The 17,954-nt window shown below is 38.2% G+C and overlaps 1 long non-coding RNA gene across 2 annotated transcripts in view; it reads left to right on the forward strand.

Annotated features, from left to right (window-relative positions):
- LOC131507353 (uncharacterized) overlaps nucleotides 1-17,954 on the forward strand; it is a 75,273-nt gene that overhangs the window by 32,766 nt on the left and 24,553 nt on the right. The window lies entirely within an intron of this gene.

The following is a 17,954-nucleotide window of genomic DNA, read 5'->3' on the forward strand; positions in this document are numbered from 1 at the left end:
TGTTGGGAGATTTTTGATGACTGATTCAATTTCTTTGCTGGTTATGGGTCTGTTTAAGCTTTCTATTTCCTCCTGATTGAGTTTTGGAAGTGTGTGGGTGTTTAGGAATTTGTCCATTTCTTCCAGGTTGTCCAGTTTGTTGGCATATAATTTTTCATAGTATTCCCTGATAATTGCTTGTATCTCTGAGGGATTGGTTGTCATAATTCCATTTTCATTGATGATTTTATCTATTTGGGTCATCTCCCTTTTCTTTTTGAGAAGCCTGGCTAGAGGTTTATCAATTTTGTTTATTTTTTCAAAAAACAAACTCTGGGTTTCGTTGATCTGCTCTACAGTTTTTTTAGATTCTATATTGTTTATTTCTGCTCTGATCTTTATGATTTCTCTTCTTCTGCTGGGTTTAGGCTGCCTTTGCTGTTCTGCTTCTATTTCCTTTAGGTGTGCTGTTAGATTTTGTATTTGGGATTTTTCTTGTTTCTTGAGATAGGCCTGGATTGCAATGTATTTTCCTCTCAGGACTGCCTTTGCTGCATCCCAAAGCGTATGGACTGTTGTATTTTCATTTTTGTTTGTTTCCATATATTTTTTAATTTCTTCTCTAATTGCCTGGTTGACCCATTCATTCTTTAGTAGGGTGTTCTTTAACCTCCATGCTTTTGGAGGTTTTCCAGACTTTTTCCTGTGGTTGATTTCAAGCTTCATAGCATTGTGGTCCGAAAGTATGCATGGTATGATCTCAATTCTTGTATACTTATGAAGGGCTGTTTTGTGACCCAGTATGTGATCTATCTTGGAGAAGGTTCCATGTGCACTCGAGAAGAAAGTATAATCTGTTGCTTTGGGATGCAGAGTTCTAAATATATCTGTCAAGTCCATCTGATCCAATGTATCATTCAGAGCCCTTGTTTCTTTATTGACCGTGTGTCTAGATGATCTATCCATTTCTGTAAGTGGAGTGTTAAAGCCCCCTGCAATTACCACATTCTTATCTAAGGTTGCTTATGTCTGTGAGTAATTGTTTTATATATTTGGGGGCTCCTATATTCGGCGCATAGACATTTATAATTGTTAGCTCTTCCTGATGGATAGACCTTGTGATTATTATATAATACCCTTCTTCATCTCTTGTTACAGCCTTTAATTTAAAGTCTAGTTTGTCTGATATAAGTATGGCTACTCCAGCTTTCTTTTGACTTCCAGTGGCATGATAAATAGTTCTCCATCCCCTCACTTTCAATCTGAAGGTGTCCTCAGGTCTAAAATGAGTCTCTTGTAGACAGCAAATAGATGGGTCTTGTTTTTTTATCCATTCTGATACCCTATGTCTTTTGGTTGGAGCATTTAGTCCATTTACATTCAGTGTTATTATAGAAAGATATGGGTTTAGAGTCATTGTGATGTCCGTAGGTTTCATGCTTATAGCGATGTCTCTGGTACTTTGTCTCACAGGATCCCCCTTAGGATCTCTTGTAGGGCTGGTTTAGTGGTGACGAATTCCTTCAGTTTTTGTTTGTTTGGGAAGACCTTTATCTCTCCTTCTATTCTAAATGACAGACTTGCTGGATAAAGCATTCTTGGCTGCATATTTTTTTTTTCTGTTCATCACATTGAAGATCTCCTGCCATTCCTTTCTGGCCTTCCCAGTTTCAGTGGAGAGATTGGTCACGAGTCTTATAGGTCTCCCTTTATATGTTAGAGCACGTTTATCTCTAGCTGCTTTCAGAATTTTCTCTTTATCCTTGTATTTTGCCAGTTTGACTCTGATATGTCGTGCAGAAGATCGATTCAAGTTACGTCTGAAGGGAGTTCTCTGTGCCTCTTGGATTTCACTGCCTTTTTCCTTCCCCAGATCCGGGAAGTTCTCAGCCATGATTTCTTCAAGCACACCTTCAGCACCTTTCCCTCTCTCCTCCTCCTCTGGAATACCAATTATGCGTAGATTATTTCTCTTTAGTGCATCACTTAGTTCTCTAATTTTCCCCTCATTCTCCTGGATTTTTTTATCTTTTTCTCAGCTTCTTCCTTTTCCATAATTTTATCTTCTAGTTCACCTATTCTCTCCTCTGCCTCTTCATTCCGAGACGTGGTTGTCTCCATTTTATTTTGCAGCTCATTGATAGCATTTTTTAGCTCCTCCTGGCTGTTCCTTAGTCCCTTGATCTCTGTAGCAATAGATTCTCTGCTGTCCTTTATACTGTTTTCAAGCCCAGTGATTAATTTTATGACTATTATTCTAAATTCACTTTCTATTATATTGTTTAAATCGTTTTGGTCAGTTCGTTAGCTGTTGTTATTTCCTGGATGTTTTTTTGAGGGGAATTCTTCCATTTCATCATTTTGGATAGTCCCTGGAGTGGTACGGAACTGCGGGGCACTTCCCCTGTGCTGTCTTGAATAACTTGCATTGGTGGGTGGGGCCGCCGCAGTCAGACCTGATGTCTGCCCCCAGCCCACCACTGGGGCCACAGTCAGACTGGTGTATGCCTTCTCTTCCCCTCTCCTAGGGGCAGGATTCACCATCTGGGCTACTTGCACAGTGCCAGGCTTGTGGTGCTGGGTATCTGGCATATTAGCTGGGGTGTATCGGCAAGGTGCACAGGGGCGGGAGGGGCAATCTCAGCTTGCTTTTCCTTTGGAGATCCGCTTTGGGAGGGGCCCTGTGGCACCGGGAGGGAGTCAGACCCGCCGGAGGGATGGATCCACAGAAGCACAGTGTTGGGTGTTTGCATGGTGCAAGCAAGTACCTTGGCAGGAACTGGTTCCCTTTGGGATTTTGGCTGGGGGATGGGTGAGGGAGATGGCCCTGGCGAGCGCCTTTGTTCCCCACCAAGCTGAGCTCTGTCGTCCGGGGCTCAACAACTCTCCCTCCCGTTGTCCTCCAGCCCTCCCGTTCTCCGAGGAGAGCTGTTAGCTTATAACCTTCCAGATGTTAAGTCCCGCTTACTGTCCAAACACACTCCGTCTGGCCCCTCCACTTTTGCAAGCCAGACTCGGGGGCTCTGCTTGGCCGGTGGGCTGCCCCTCCGCCCCAGCTCCCTCCTGCCGGTCCGGGTAGCGCGCATCACCTCGCCACCCTTTCTACCCTCTTCCGTGGGCCTCTCATCTGCACTTGGCTCCGGAGACCCCGTTCTGCTAGTCTTCTGGCGGTTTTCTGGGCTATTTCGGCAGGTGTAGGTAGAATCTAAGTGATCAGCAGGACGCTTGGTGAGCCCAGTGTCTTCCCACGCGGCTATCTTCCCAGGATCCTCAGGTCATTTACATTTAAAGTAATTATTGATAGGTTTGTACATATTGCTATTTTAAAAATTTGTTTTCTGGTTGTTTTGCAATTCTTCTTTGTTCCTTTCTTCTCTTGTTCTCTTTCTTTGTGATCAGTAGGTATCTATAGTGTTCTATTTGTCTTTCTCTTTATTTTTTGTGGGTCTATCATGAGTTTGGTTTTGTGGTTACCATGAGGTTCTATATAACATCCTAAGTAAAAAGCAGTCCATATTAGTTTGATGGTCATTTAAATTCAAACACATTCTAAAAACAAACAAAACAACAACAAAATTTTAAAAAGATTTTTTTCTTTTTCTTTCCCCCTTCTCTTCCCTTTTTACTCTCTTCTCCACATTTTATGTGTATGTTGTCATATTTTATTTTATGTCTTTTTATTCACATTTTTCTTATAATTTGTCTAATTATGGCCATTTCTTTTCACTTAAAGAGATCTCATTAACATTCTTGTAAGGTTGCTTTAGTGGTGATACACTCCTTTATCTTTTGTTTGTCTGGGAAACTCTATCTCTCCTTCAAATCTGAATGATAACCTTGCTGGGTAGAATATTCTTGGTTGTAAATTTTTCCTTTCAACACTTTAAATATATCATGCCACTCCCTTCTGGCTTGCAAAATTTCTGCTAAAAAATCATCTGATAGCCTTATAGGTTTTCTCTTGTAGGTAATTTTTGTTTCTCTCTTGCTGCTTTTAGGATTCTCTATCTTTAACCTTCAGCATTTTGAATATTATGTGCCATGATTTGGCCTTGAGTTCCTTTTGTTTTGGACTTTCTGTGCTTCTTAGATTTGGATGTTTATTTCCTTTCATAGGTAAGGGAAATTTTCAGGTATTATTTCTTGAAATAATTTTTCTTCTTTTTCTGGGACCCCTATAATGTGAATGTTTGTTTGCTTAATGTTGTCCAAGAGACATTTTTTCCCATTAAAAAAATTTGTTTTCTCTTTTTGCTGTTCATCTTGTGTGCTTTCCATTACCCTGTCTTCCAGATGGCTAATATGTTCTTCTGCATCCTCAACCTGTTGATTGCCTCTAGTGTGTTTTTTACTTTAGTTATTATAGTCTTTAGCTCTGATTGGTTCTTTTTAATATTTTCCATCTCTATTTTTAATGTTTATTTATTTTTGAGAGAGAGCAAGACACAGACCACGAGAAGGGGGAGGGGCAGAGAGAGGGAGACACAGAATCTGAAGTAGGCTCCAGGCTCTGAGTTGTCAGCACAGAGCCCAATGTGGGGCTTGAACCCACAAACTATGAGACGAAGTCAGACACTCAACTGAGTCACCCAGGTGCCCCTTTTCTATCTCTTTATTAAAAGTCTCACTGAGTTCTCCCATTCTTTTCTCCAGCCCAGTGAGTATGTTTACAATCATTACTTTAAATTCTTTACCAGGCATATTGCTTATCTCTATTTCATTTCATTCTTTTACTGAGGCTTTTTTTCTTATTCTTTATTTTGGCTCATAGTCTCTCTCTCTCCGCCCCCATTTTGCTTGATTTTCTGTTTGTTTCTATGGATTAGGCAAAACTGCCACTTCTCCTAAAGTTGAAGGAATGGTCTCGTGTATGTTGACCTTTGTGCAGACTCTGAGTGCTTGGTGACTTGCTGGCTGGCTGGACCCTTGGTTATATATGCTAGTTACTCTTTTAAACCATAGCTTTTTACAGGAATAATAATAAAGAAAAAAATAATGAAAGAAATGAAAAAGAAAAAGGAGAAGAAAAAAGAAAAACAAAACTAAAAGAAAAAAATAAAAACAAGAAAAATTTTAAAAAGTAAAAAAATAAAACAGTAAAAATTTAAACATATATACACACACAAAACCACATATTATTTTTTGTACCACAGCACCACAAGGCAGCTGATATGGGCTCATGGACCCTCAGCTCACTGAGGTCACAAGCTTATGATGAGCCAGACCTTGGTCTGGTCTTGATTTGGTCTGGGCTTTTAAGGTGGGAAGAGAGGAAACATTTCCCACAGTTCGTTGACTCTGTTAAACTGTGGCTTTTTTTTTCTGTGCTTCAATGAGACCAAGGCTGGTGTGGACCTCAGGATCCTGAGCTTGCTAAGGTCACAAGCTCCCTGTGATGATCTGATTCACCAGTTATGGTGTCTAGACCCTCCCTCCAATTATGGCACCCAAACCCACCCATTATGGCAGCCAGACCCTGCTTCAGTCTGGGCTTTTGAAGTAGAGGGAAAACATTCCTCTGCACTTTTAAACTGTGTTGGTTTTGTGTGTGTGTGCCCCAGTGCATGTAGAGCTGGTGTGGACTTATGGACCCTGGGCTCATTGAAGTCATGAGCTCCCTGCAATAGCCAGACGCTGGACTGGCCTGTTATGGTGTCTGGACCCTGCTCCATTCTGGGCTGTTAAATTTTTTTATGTTTATTGGGGCACCTGAGTGGCTCAGTTGGTTAAGCTTCTGACTTTGACTCAGGTCAGGATCTCATGGTTTGTGAGTTTGAGCCCCATGTCAGGCTCTGTACTGATAGCTCAGAGCCTGGAGCCTGCTTTGGATTCTGTGTCTCCTCTCTCTGCCCCTCCCCCCCACTCCCACCCCCCTCCCATCTCTCTCTGTCTCTCTCTGTCTCTCTTTCTCAAAATAAATAAACATAAAATTCTTTTTAAAAATTTTTTAAAATTTATTTATTTATTTTGAGAGAGAGAGACAGAGAGCAAGCAGGGAGGGGCAGAGAGAGAAATATCAAGCAGGCTTCATGCTTGCAGTGCAGAGCCAAATGCAGGGCTCAAACTCATGAACTGTGAGGTCATGACCTGAGCCAAAACCAAGAGTGGGACGATTAACTGACTGAGTCACCCAGGTGCCCCAGGCTTTTAAAGTGGGGTAGGAACATAAACCATGTCATTCTTTAGTGCCCGTAACCTGCAGCCCTTTCCTGTAGGTCCTCCACTATTTGGCAGAGTTCTAGGGTTGTCTTTTTTATATGCCAGTTGCTCTTTTAAACCATGGGTTTTTTTCTTGCCCAAGGACAGAGGGATCTGTTCTCGGTCTCTCAGTACCATCCTTCCCCACTACCATTTGAAGCATTAGAGATGGGGGTTCTTTTTGTTACCATGCCTCTGCGTCTCTTGGTGTTCTGTTGCCTTTCTTTGTCTTTGGTTGTTCGGTAGCTGTTCAATCAGCCCTCAGTTCTTTTTTTAGAAGGAATTGTTCTATTAATAGGTGTAATCTGGTATTTTCTGTGGAAAAGGGGAGTTTAGAGTCTTCCTACATCACCATCTTAGCTTATAATGTTACAATGGTTGAACTATGCTTTACTTAGTTTTATTCTTTCACTCATTCACTCATCCTTTCACCCAACAATAATTCAGTGAATTGCTAGTATGTTAATGGCAACTTGGAAAGCTCCTTGAGAATTACAAAGAAGTGTGTAACACATCTTTGCCTATGAGAACTGCAAATTGGTTAATCAACTTGCTTGGAAATATGCCAGAAATGTGTACCTAGTACACTTTCTGCATAGAACTGGACTTGGACAGAGGAGAAAAATCAATGATATTCAATACCTTGGACTATGAGGTTTGCAAGTTACTGCAAACCTCAGGATCTGAATGTATGTGGAACATGAGTTTTTAAAAAAAAGAATTCCTGGAATAGTCTTTTCTAGTATTAGCAAAAGGGTCTTTATTTTTGGATTGTTTTATTTTTTGTTACTATTGTTATTTTTGTTACTTAGCCCCACGGATAAGGATAAGAGTGAGAGTAGAATTGAAAATGTACCAGCTCCACAGCACAATGTGTTTGCTTTTTAGAATAGGGAAGAATCAAGTTCATTAGTGCCCCATCGTTGATAGCACCAGACCCCTCCCACCCCCTCCAGTCCCCTCTACACCCAGCCATACAATAGTTAGACACACTATCCAACTCCTCTGCATACACCTGAAATTGCGCAGAGGAAAAAACCTGATGACATTTGGTATTTCAGGCTGAAAGGTTGACAAGGTACTGGAGGTCTCTTAGGACCTAGTGTACTTAGAAAATAAATAAAAGAAGAAGGAAGGCTAAGCTTGCAGGATACCCTCAGTGTGGGAAGCAAAATGTTGACTGCTGTGACCTTTGTCCCCTGGTGTTACACACATGAATATATTACCTTACATGGCAAAAGGGACTGTATGTATAATTGAGGTTATGAATCAGTTGACTTTAAAATAGGGAGATTATCTTGGATGACTTGGGTGGGCCCAAGGCAACCACGGAGACCTTGAAAGCAGAAGACATGGAGAGAGATTTAAAGCAAGAGAAGCATTTGATGCACCATTGCTGACTTGAAGTTGAAGGCAGCCACCAAGGCAAGGAAGTCAGAACCTCAGTCTTATACCTGCAAGTAACTGACTTCTGCCAACAACCTGAATGAGTTTGAAAGTTATAATTCCTCAGAACCTTCAGAAAAGCATGCATTCCTGCCAACACCTTGATTTTGGCTTGTAACACCCTAAGCAGAGAATTCAGCCGTGGCCATAGAACTTGAGATAAAAACTGGGTGTTATTTTAAGCCATTAAGTTTGTGATATTTGTTATACAATAGAAAACTAATACACTAGATACTGAGGTTGTCATCTTATGTGCTAAAAGATAATGACATAGACTAAAGGCCTAAAAACATAATCATGTCTTACTCCTACTGCTTAAAACTTTATCAGAATCCAGAAAATGCTGTGGTTCACTGATGCATTCCCTTCCTGCACACACATTTTCTAGTTATTCATGCATCTAGAGTGAGACCATAGGACTGAATGCTGATCAAAGGAATGTGGGCAAAACAGGCAAATGCTCTTCCATGCCCATGCAATCTTTTGTTTTCTTTCCTCCTGTCTATACATGCTGAAAGCAAAGGAATCTGTGATAGCAGAGCTAGAACATACAGGGACTGACCTAAGTTGGCAAACTTAAAATTAACTCTCTATTGTCACCAGTATTTCAAATAAGGAAGGATATTTTTAACACTGAATAGAAGGGATGTACTCTCATTAAAAGATGACAGTCTTTCTTAAGAGAGAACCATGGGCAACTCTACATGATATATATATATATATATATATATATATATATATATATATATATATATATATATCACTGTCTTTCCTTTTCCTTTCATTTTATAATATTGAAAACTTTGTCAGGAATAACACTAACCTGAAGGCAAGTCCTGGGGAAACACTGTACTAGGTAGAAACCTCACATGACATTTATGGTATGGGGACAGCAGAGCTCCTACACATTTCGCCAAGGTTAGATTTCACGAAGACAAAAAAAGAAGCATAAGGTTCAGAGCCCTCACCTGTACAACCCCTTCCAGAACCCTGACCATATTTACATGGTCAGATGATTTCATAAAATCTGAAAAAGTAAGAAATTTTAACCACAATCCATAAATACTTCCATCTCTTTTCACTCCAGCTTCTCCTTATGTCCACTGATGCAGGCACTTTTCAAATCTAGTTAAAGTGAAATGTGAAATGGAGATGCATTCAGTTTGAGTTAAGTGGGATATATTTATGTGGTTTACAGTCGTTTCCATATATAGTAAAGTTATTGCTAGCTGTCCCATTGTAGAAATGGCTTCCAGGAATACCCCTACCACCTTCTGTGCCAACTCACCCAGCATCATGAACAGAGCCAGTTTAAGAAATGAGCCTCTCATATTGCAATTGGCACCAGAAGCATCTGGGTTGTCAGTGAGAACCAGAACTGAAATGTATGGAGGCAAAAGTTAGTTTTGAACACCAGACATGCAAAATGGTAGTGGAGGATTCCATTATCATGTATATCTTGTCAAAACGGAAGCTCTTGCCTGTCAAAATTATATACTCAGTGATGCAGCATGTACAGCTGCTAAAACACCATACATTATTTTTTTCTTTTTTATGAAAATGGCATACTTGATAAAGCTCAATTTCAATCTGGCAAAAAGTTTAGTTTTTTAAAAACAATATGAAATTGTAAACTCCTGATTTAGTTTTATATAAAGTATAGCTTCTTTTGTAATTTAAGTTTATTTAATAAATTTTAAAAGGTTAAATAAAAACTAGTGGATTTTAAAAGAAAAGCAGTAAAGATGAGAATGAAATAAATTAAAATTAGTTTGGTGTTGAGAAGGAAATTGTAAAATCTTTTTTAGAATATACCAAAAGCAATAATTAATTAAAGGAAAGTAATAAATTTCAAGTAGTAGTAATATGTAGTTGCCTAGATTGTTTGAAAAATCTAAATAATGAAGAGATGTGAATCATTGGAAAATGTTTTCAGTTTTCTTTTTCCTGATTTGACATCTACAAAGATAATGACAACAAATCAATATAATGAAGACATAGACACCAAACCAGTTAATGTATCACCAATTCAAAGTATTAACAATCACTGCACAGGAAAAAATATAATGTACTGAAATCTTTCAGCTCATAAATGAAAGAAAGTTGAGAGATATTTCCTCAAATTTCACAATATTACAGGCAGAATTATAGTCCCTCAACATTCATTTATTGAGTCCCTAATCCCCAGTGCCTCGGAATGTGACTATATTTGGACATAGGGCCTTTGATGAGGTAATTAAGTTGAAATGGAGTCATTAGGGTGGGCCCTAATCCAGTATGACTGGTGCCCTTATAAGAAGACATTAAGATGCAAACAACAAAGAGGGGCAACCAATGAGCACACAGAGAGAAGGAGGCCATCTGTGAGCCAAGGAGAGAGGTCTCAGAAACAACCAAACCTACCAACACCTTGATCTTGGACTTCTAGCCTCAGAATTGTGTGAAAACATATTGTTGTTTTTGTTATGTGGTATTTTGCTATGGCAGCCCTAGCAAATTAATACAACAATCTAACAGTTTTATATGACATTTTTCAATAACAAGTTGCAAAGCTGGAAGAAACTTTTCTCAGCTATCATCAATAAAAAACTTGGGCACCTGGGTGGCTCAGTTACTTAAGCATCAGACTTTGGCTCAGGTCATGAGCTCACAGTTTATGGGTTCTAGCCCTGCATCTGGCTCTGTGCTGACAGCTCAGAGCTGGAGCCTGCTTCAGATTCTGTGTCTCCCTCTCTCTCTGCCTCTCCTCTGCTTGTGTTCTCTCTCTCTCTCTCTCTCTCTCTCTCTCTCTCTCTCTCAAAAATAAATAAACATTAAAAAAATTTTAATAAATAATAAACTTCAATCCAACAATATTGAAGGAAAGGCCAAACAGTTGTTTTATTCTCTCTAAACATAAGTTATAGTATGAATCTAATAAATATAATGTAGAAAGTACTAAAGAAGCTATGTAATGCAGTTAATTAGTAAAAATATTTTTATGGATTTGTTTATGTTCATGAGATTTGTCAGCCTTTTAAAATTTGTAATATATTGGGGCAACTGGGTGGTTCAGTCAGTTAAGTGTCTGACTCTTTTGTTGTTTGTTTAATATTTACTTATTTTGGGGAAAGCATAAGAGGGGGGAGGGCAGAGAGAGGGGGACAGAGGATCAGAAGCGGACTTTGCGCAGACAGGCTGACATCAGCGAGCCTGATGTGGTGCCTGAACTCAAGAATGGTGAGATCATGACCTGAGGCAAAGTCAGATGCTCAACTGACTGAGCCATCCAGGCATCCCAAGTGTCTGACTCTTGATTTTGGCTCAGGCGATGATTTCATGGTTCATGAGATCAAGCCCCTCATCATGCTCCACGCTGACAGCCTGGGTCCTGCTTGGGATTCTCTCTCTCCCTTTCTCTATGCTGCTACCCCACTCATATGCATGCATTCTCTCTCTCTCTTCCTCTCTCTCTCTCTCTCTGTCTCAAAATAAATGAATAAACTTTAAAAAAAATAAGATTTATAGTATAACTTGAAGTCGGGAATTGTGATGCCTCCAGCTTTGCTTTTCTTTTTCAATATTGCTTTGGCTATTTGGGGTCTTTTGTGGTTCCGTACAAATTTTAGGATTGTTTGTTCTAGCTCTGTGAAAAATGCTTGTGGTATTTTGATAGGGATTGCATTAAATGTGTAGATTGCTTTGGGTATTATAGGCATTTTAACAATATTTGTTCTTCCAATCCATGAGCATGGAGTGTTTTTTTCATTTATTTGTGGCATCTTCAGTTTCTTTCATCAGTGTTTTATAGTTTTCAGAGGACAGGTCTTTCACCTCTTTAGGTTTATTCCTAGGTATCTTATTAGTTTTGGTGGAGTTGTAAGTGGGATTGATTCCTTGATTTCTCTTTCTGCTACTTCATTATTCATTCTAGCAATTTTTTGGTGGAGACTTTTGAGTTTTCTATATAGAGTATCATGTTATCTACAAATAGTGAAAGTTTGATTTCTTCCTTGCTGATTTGGATGCCTTTTAATTCTTTTAGTTGTCTGATTGCTGAGGCTAAGACTTCCAGTACTATGTATGTTAAATAATAGAGGTGAGAGTGAAAATACTTGTCTCATTCCTGACCATAGAGGAAAAGCTTGCAGTCTCTCCTCATTGAAGATGATATTGGCTATGGATTTTTTGTATATGGCCTTTATGATGTTAAGGTATGTTCCCTCTATCCCTCCTTTTTGAGGGTTTTTATCATTAATGAATGTTGTGCTTTGTCAAATGCTTTCTCTCCATCTATTGAGAGGATTATACGGTTCTTATCATTTCTTTTATTAATGTGGTGTATGACATTGATTGATTTGCAAATATTGAACTACCCATGTAGCCCAGGGATAAATCCCTCTTGATCATAGTGAATGATTCTTTTAATGTACTTTTGGATTTGATTTGCTAGTATTTTGTTGAGAATTTTTGCTTCTATGTTCATTAGGGATATTGGCCTATAGTTCTGTTTTTTAGTGGAGTCCTTTGTCCGGTTTTGAAATCAGGGTAATGACAGCCTCAGAGAATAAGTTCGGAAGTTTTCCTTCCATTTGTATTTTTAGGATAGTTTGAGAAAAATAGGTATTAATTCTTCTTTAAATGTAGTAGAATTCCCCTGGGAAGCCATCTGACCCTGGCCTTTTGTTTATTGGGAGATTTTTGATTACTGATTCCATTTATTTGCTGCTTATGAGTCTGTTCAAGTTTTCTATTTCTTCCTGTTTCAGTTTTGGTAGTTTATATATTTCTAGGAATTTATCCATTTCTTCCAAATTGTTCAATTTGTTGGCAGATAATTTTTCATAATATTTTCTTATACAGTAAAACCTTGATTTGTGAGCATAATTCAATCTGGAAATATACTTGTAATCCAAAGCACTCATATATCAAAGCGAATTTCAAGAACTATTGGCTCAGTTGTGATCATGTCATGTTTGGCATCATGTGCTATTTGTATTGCAAGACATGGCTCATTTATCAAGTTAAAATTTATTAGAAATATTCATCTTGTGAAACACTCAGAGAACAAGTTACTCACAATCCAAGGTTTTACTGTAATTGTATTTCTGTGGTACTGGGTGTTATTTCCCTGCTCTCATTTGTGATTTTTATTTAGTTGGGCCCTTTTCCTTTTCTCTTTGATAAGCCTGGCTAGGGTTTTGTCAATTTTATTAATTATGAAAAGAGACCAAGTGTTCACTGACTGATGAATGGATAAGAAGATTTGGTATATATATATGCAATGGAATATTACTCAGCTATCAAAAAGAATGGAATCTTGCCATTTACAATGACATGGATGGAGCTAGAGAGTATGATACTAAGCCAAATAAGTCCAGTAGAGAAAGACAGATACCATATAATTTCACTCATATGTGGAATTTAAGAAATAAAACAGGTGAACATGGGGGGGAAAAAAGAAACCAAGAAACAAACTCCTAAATACAGAAACAAACTGAGGGTTGCTGGAGGGGAGGTGGATGGGGAGATAGGTTAAATGGGTGATGGGTATTAAGGAGTGTACTTGTTGTGATGAGACTGGGTGATGTATGGAAGTGATGAATCACTAAATTTTACACCTGAAATTAATATTGCACTGTATGTTAACTGGAATTTAAATAAAAACTTAATAAATAGATAAAATACTATTTGTAATTTATTGTGCTTTATTTTGTCATTCTACATAAATGTTTATTTTCCTACTTAATTTGTACTGTTTCTTAAAAAGGACTCCAAAATTGTACAACCTTCATGCTCCACCAAACCTGGATCTACCCCTGCAGTTCACTGATCTCACTTCTTAGTGACAAGTGAACTCATTCTTGTCACTCCCTCAGTCCAACTTCACTCCCAAATCTGTCAAGTGAAAAGTTTCAGAAACTTCCCTCTTAATTCCCTGGCTATTCTGATTTAATAAGTCCTATGTGAGACCTGGGTATTCATACTTTTGCAGTTTTACAAGTAGTTCTGACGTATGGTCCAGGTTCTGAAAGCCACAGTCCCGCGATGCCTGGGATGCCACGCTTTGGGACACTTGACTTACAAATGGTGGGTCATCACTCATTATGGGTTGTGAAATCAATTCAGTGGGCCCCAATCAGCATTGTTTTAACAGAATGGAATTAAGTTAGCATGCATCACAGGGTTAGTGGTTTTTGTCAAATTTTTGTTTTGTTTCAAAATGAAATAAAATCTACAAGATCTACATTGCCTTGGGGGACCCAATTCTTAATGTCTTGGTGATTAGAAGTTGCATAGCATGATGTCAGGGATACTAGAGACTGTTAATGACAAAAGAGAACTACCTGGATTTAACTAATTGTAAACAGCCTATCTTATTTATGTCCTTAAGGATAACTCTGTTACAAGACTTATGGGGAAAACTTCAGAATAGAGAAATTATCAGCTCACAGAACTTTTTTTTTTTTAATATAGGGATTGTAGGGGGTGGGGTGTGTGTGAACACATGCTTTGAAATCCTGGAAATACTAAAATAGCTGTAGAAAGAGGAAAAGCAACTTGACATATTTTTTTTTTAAATTATTGTTTTACTATGGAATGTGGTAAGGAAAGGAAATAGGAGTTTGGAAAAGTTTCATTCCATGCTAGCAAAAGTTTCTATCTGTGTACCTAAGAAGTAAGTAATAACCATAGACGAAAGAACATGGTATGAAAGCAAACTATATGACATTTGTAGGGCACGAAGACTGAGTTCTTTTTACTAAAAATAAGATGCTTAAGTTATGCTGTCTGGCAAAACCTACTGAGTGTTTGTAATGTTCTAGTACCTGGATATCTTTGCTTCCTGGAGCCCTAAAAATAAAAGGACATATTCTATGTGGCATTTAGATTTAGTCCTTAACTAACCCAGGACTTAGGTTTTCACTAAGAACCTGCTGCACTTTAATTTGGGCAGCAATGAATCATCTTTTCTTCTAGCATTCATGAGCTGATCATCATAAACTTGGAAGATCTTGAAAATTAAAGGTAGTGTTTTTTTGAAGCATTTTAACAAGAAAGTTTAAAATGATGAATCAATAGGAACTACACTTTCCTATGAGAAAAAGTATTTCATGTGTTTTAGTTTGATTCCTGTTGAGTGATGTTAGGACATTTTTCTATTAAATATATTGGTATTTACTGAAGATAGTATTGTAAATGAATTGAAGCCATGGGCTCAGGAGTCAGACAACCTTGGTGGCGAAACTACTGTACTTAGTTGCGTGAGCATTTGTAAGTAGGGATACTAATAAATGTAACTCATGCGGATATTGTGAACATTAAATGAAATAATACATACAATGTGCTTAAGATGATTCTTGGCATGTGGTAAACATTCAGTAAATTAAACACACACAGAGAAAGATCAAAGAAGAGACTTTTAATTCAACATTCATCTAACTGTTTTGTCCAGTTTCAGTTCCAATATATTGGAAACAAGCAATGTCAGGAAAAATGGAGCTGTTATTAAAGAGGAACAAAAATTGATTTTTAAAAAAGACTCTAACGGAGTGATTTTCAAATTAAGGCATTGAGGATTCTCACATTTCATTTAACAACACTATTGTTTTTAAACAAATTCTGGGTTTTGTAAATTAAATATGTTGTCAATAAAAATTTTATTTATTACTTTGTTACAATTGTATAACCTGAGATTATTTGGGCTACCCTGGGATGACCAAACTAGGAAGCACAGTTGTATGTAAGAAATGTTCACCAACAGAGGTAGGAGGGATTGGAGGAGGGGATTGTCAGGAATCAGAGGTACTTGGAAAACTTCTGTAGAGAGGCAGGGTATAAAATAGGGAGGAAAATATAGGTACATGTTAGAAATTATGAATGTTCTCATTTTCATGCTGCGTGGTGCATATACAGGTATTTATTTAATAAACAAATATGTAAGTAAACAAAAAAATAAATAAATAAAGTCCAGGCCTGGACCAAGGTTGAGACTGTGTCATGAGCCAAGGATTATGATTAATCAAATTTTAGGCACCAAGTATTGGAAAGACAACAACTGGACTTTTGATTGTGTAGGTACATTGCTGATTGAATCAGCGTTGGAAGCAAGAAGAGCTCTGGACCTGAGATGGGAGGAGGGACAAGATAAGGCCTAAAAGGTCAAGGGAAAGAAGGCCTAAGAAGGTCACAAACATGGCCTAAGGAGAAAGGCGTGCAAGAAATTCCCTGTTGAGAATGGTCTGGGAGCTAGGAAAAAAGAGATGTGTAGGGTTTCGTTTTAAATTGTTTTCCCATTCTGAGATCTGATTTAAGTAACCTCCATTATCCAAAGCTCACAGTAAAAGTCTGCTATGTAGATTAAATAAATAAATAAATATCATTAATAGTAATAAAGTTTTCAATCATTCATTCATCACACACATATTTATTGAGTTCCTTCTGCATGTGGAATAGCACTTAGGGATGTAGGAACAAATAGAACGGACCATGTCTCTGTCCCCATGAAATTAATATATAATTTTCCAGATGATGATAAATTCTAGGGCAAAAAATGAGATAGAGTAAAGGAGAGGGAGAGCCAGGAGTGGAGGTGAAATATATTAGTGGTACTTGAGTGAATGAAGAGAAAGTAAGCACAGAGAGGGCTACTCACACAGTAGAGTGAGAATACAAGTGAGTGGGGATCCAGAATTCTGCAGAAGCAGGAAACTTCAGTAACAAATGTCTGGAAGAACATTAATCTCTTTTACAGCAAATCACAGGATCATTGGAGAAGGTTCTGGATTTCCCATTGTATGCAGAATGTGACTTAGATCACTTGGTTTGTAAATTAAAGAAAAAGTTAATTCCAAAGGTTGGAGAACTTGGGAATGCTTCCATTATACTTCCAACACTTCAACTATTAAGTTGTTTCTCTAAATTCTTTTGTATCAGTGGTTCTTGCTTTAGAGGAGCAGTACATGGGGAGCATGCGCATTTCTACTTTTTTCCAACATGGGACTCAAACCCACAAAACCGTGAGACCATGACCTGAGCCAAGATCAAGTGTAGGCCGCTCAACCAACTGAGCCACCCAGGTGCCCCACGAATCTCCAATTTTAAAAGATAATGCCAGACTATTTTCCAAAGTAGTTCATCCAATTTGTACTCCCACCAGCAAAGTATAAGCCAGTCTACTTATCCACATCATCTTCAGTGTTTGATTATATTAGACTTCTTCAGTTAACTAATTGGGTTTTAAATGGTATTTCATTGTGGTCTTCTTATTACCTTATAGATATCTTGTATATATTCTTGCTATCAGTTCTTTGCCAAGGTGTTACAAATATTTTGTCTTCATTTATCTTTTTGCTTTCTTAAGGATACCTTTTCATGTCAGAAGTCTTTAGTTTAATATGTCAAATTTATTGTATGATAGAAATTAGGTATCATAAATGTTTAAGTGATACCCTTGAAACATAGTGATAAGGGAAATCACCCAGTAGGCAGAGCTTCAGGGCTGTATACCTAATTATCCATTTTGTGTGAAGAAAGAAACCACCAAAGGTCAGAATATACATGGACTCTTGGATAGTAGCAGATGCTTGGCCAGCTGGTCAGGGACTATGCTCATTTCCTAGAGCTGCCATGCAGATTAAACAGCTTAAATTTATTCCCTCATAGTTCAAGGAAGCCCAAAATCTGAAATCAAGGTGTTAGTAGGGTTAGTTCTTCTGGAGGCTCTAAGGACAAAACTATACCAAGCCTCTCTCCTAGCTTCCAGTAATCACCAGCCATCCTTGGCATTCCTTGGCTTGTAGACTCATCATTCCAATCTCTGCCTTTATTGTCAATAATGCCTTCTTCTCCATGCACCTCTCAGTATCCTCCCTTCTTCTTATAAGAGCCCCAGTCATTGGACTTCGGGCCCACTCTAAATCTGGTATGATTTTATCTCAAGATTTTTAACTAATTATATTTACAAAGATGCTAATTCCAAGGAAGGTCACAATCTGAGTTTCCAGGTAGGCATGAATTTGGGGGAAACACTTAAACCCACTACATGGGCCTATAAGGAGAAAGACTGGAATATCAGGAAAAAGGAAACCTGGGAAGTAGGCAGATAGTTGAACATTAGAGAATGAGCACGAAGTATAAAGAGCCTGAAAACATGTAACACCTACCCAAGATCAACCAACATGGAAGGGGTACCAAACAGCCAGGTAGACAAAAATGACTCAGCCAGGTGACATTATTCATCTTCTCATCAGCCACCCATTGCTAGCACAATGGGAAAATGGATGAAATAGCTTTGTCTCAGGGAGAGAGACTATGCATATGCCCAATATATGCTCCCGTTCACCACGGCT

The sequence above is a fragment of the Neofelis nebulosa genome, chromosome 3 (genome assembly GCF_028018385.1).
Source record: "Neofelis nebulosa isolate mNeoNeb1 chromosome 3, mNeoNeb1.pri, whole genome shotgun sequence".
Classification (NCBI taxonomy): Eukaryota; Metazoa; Chordata; class Mammalia; order Carnivora; family Felidae; genus Neofelis; species Neofelis nebulosa.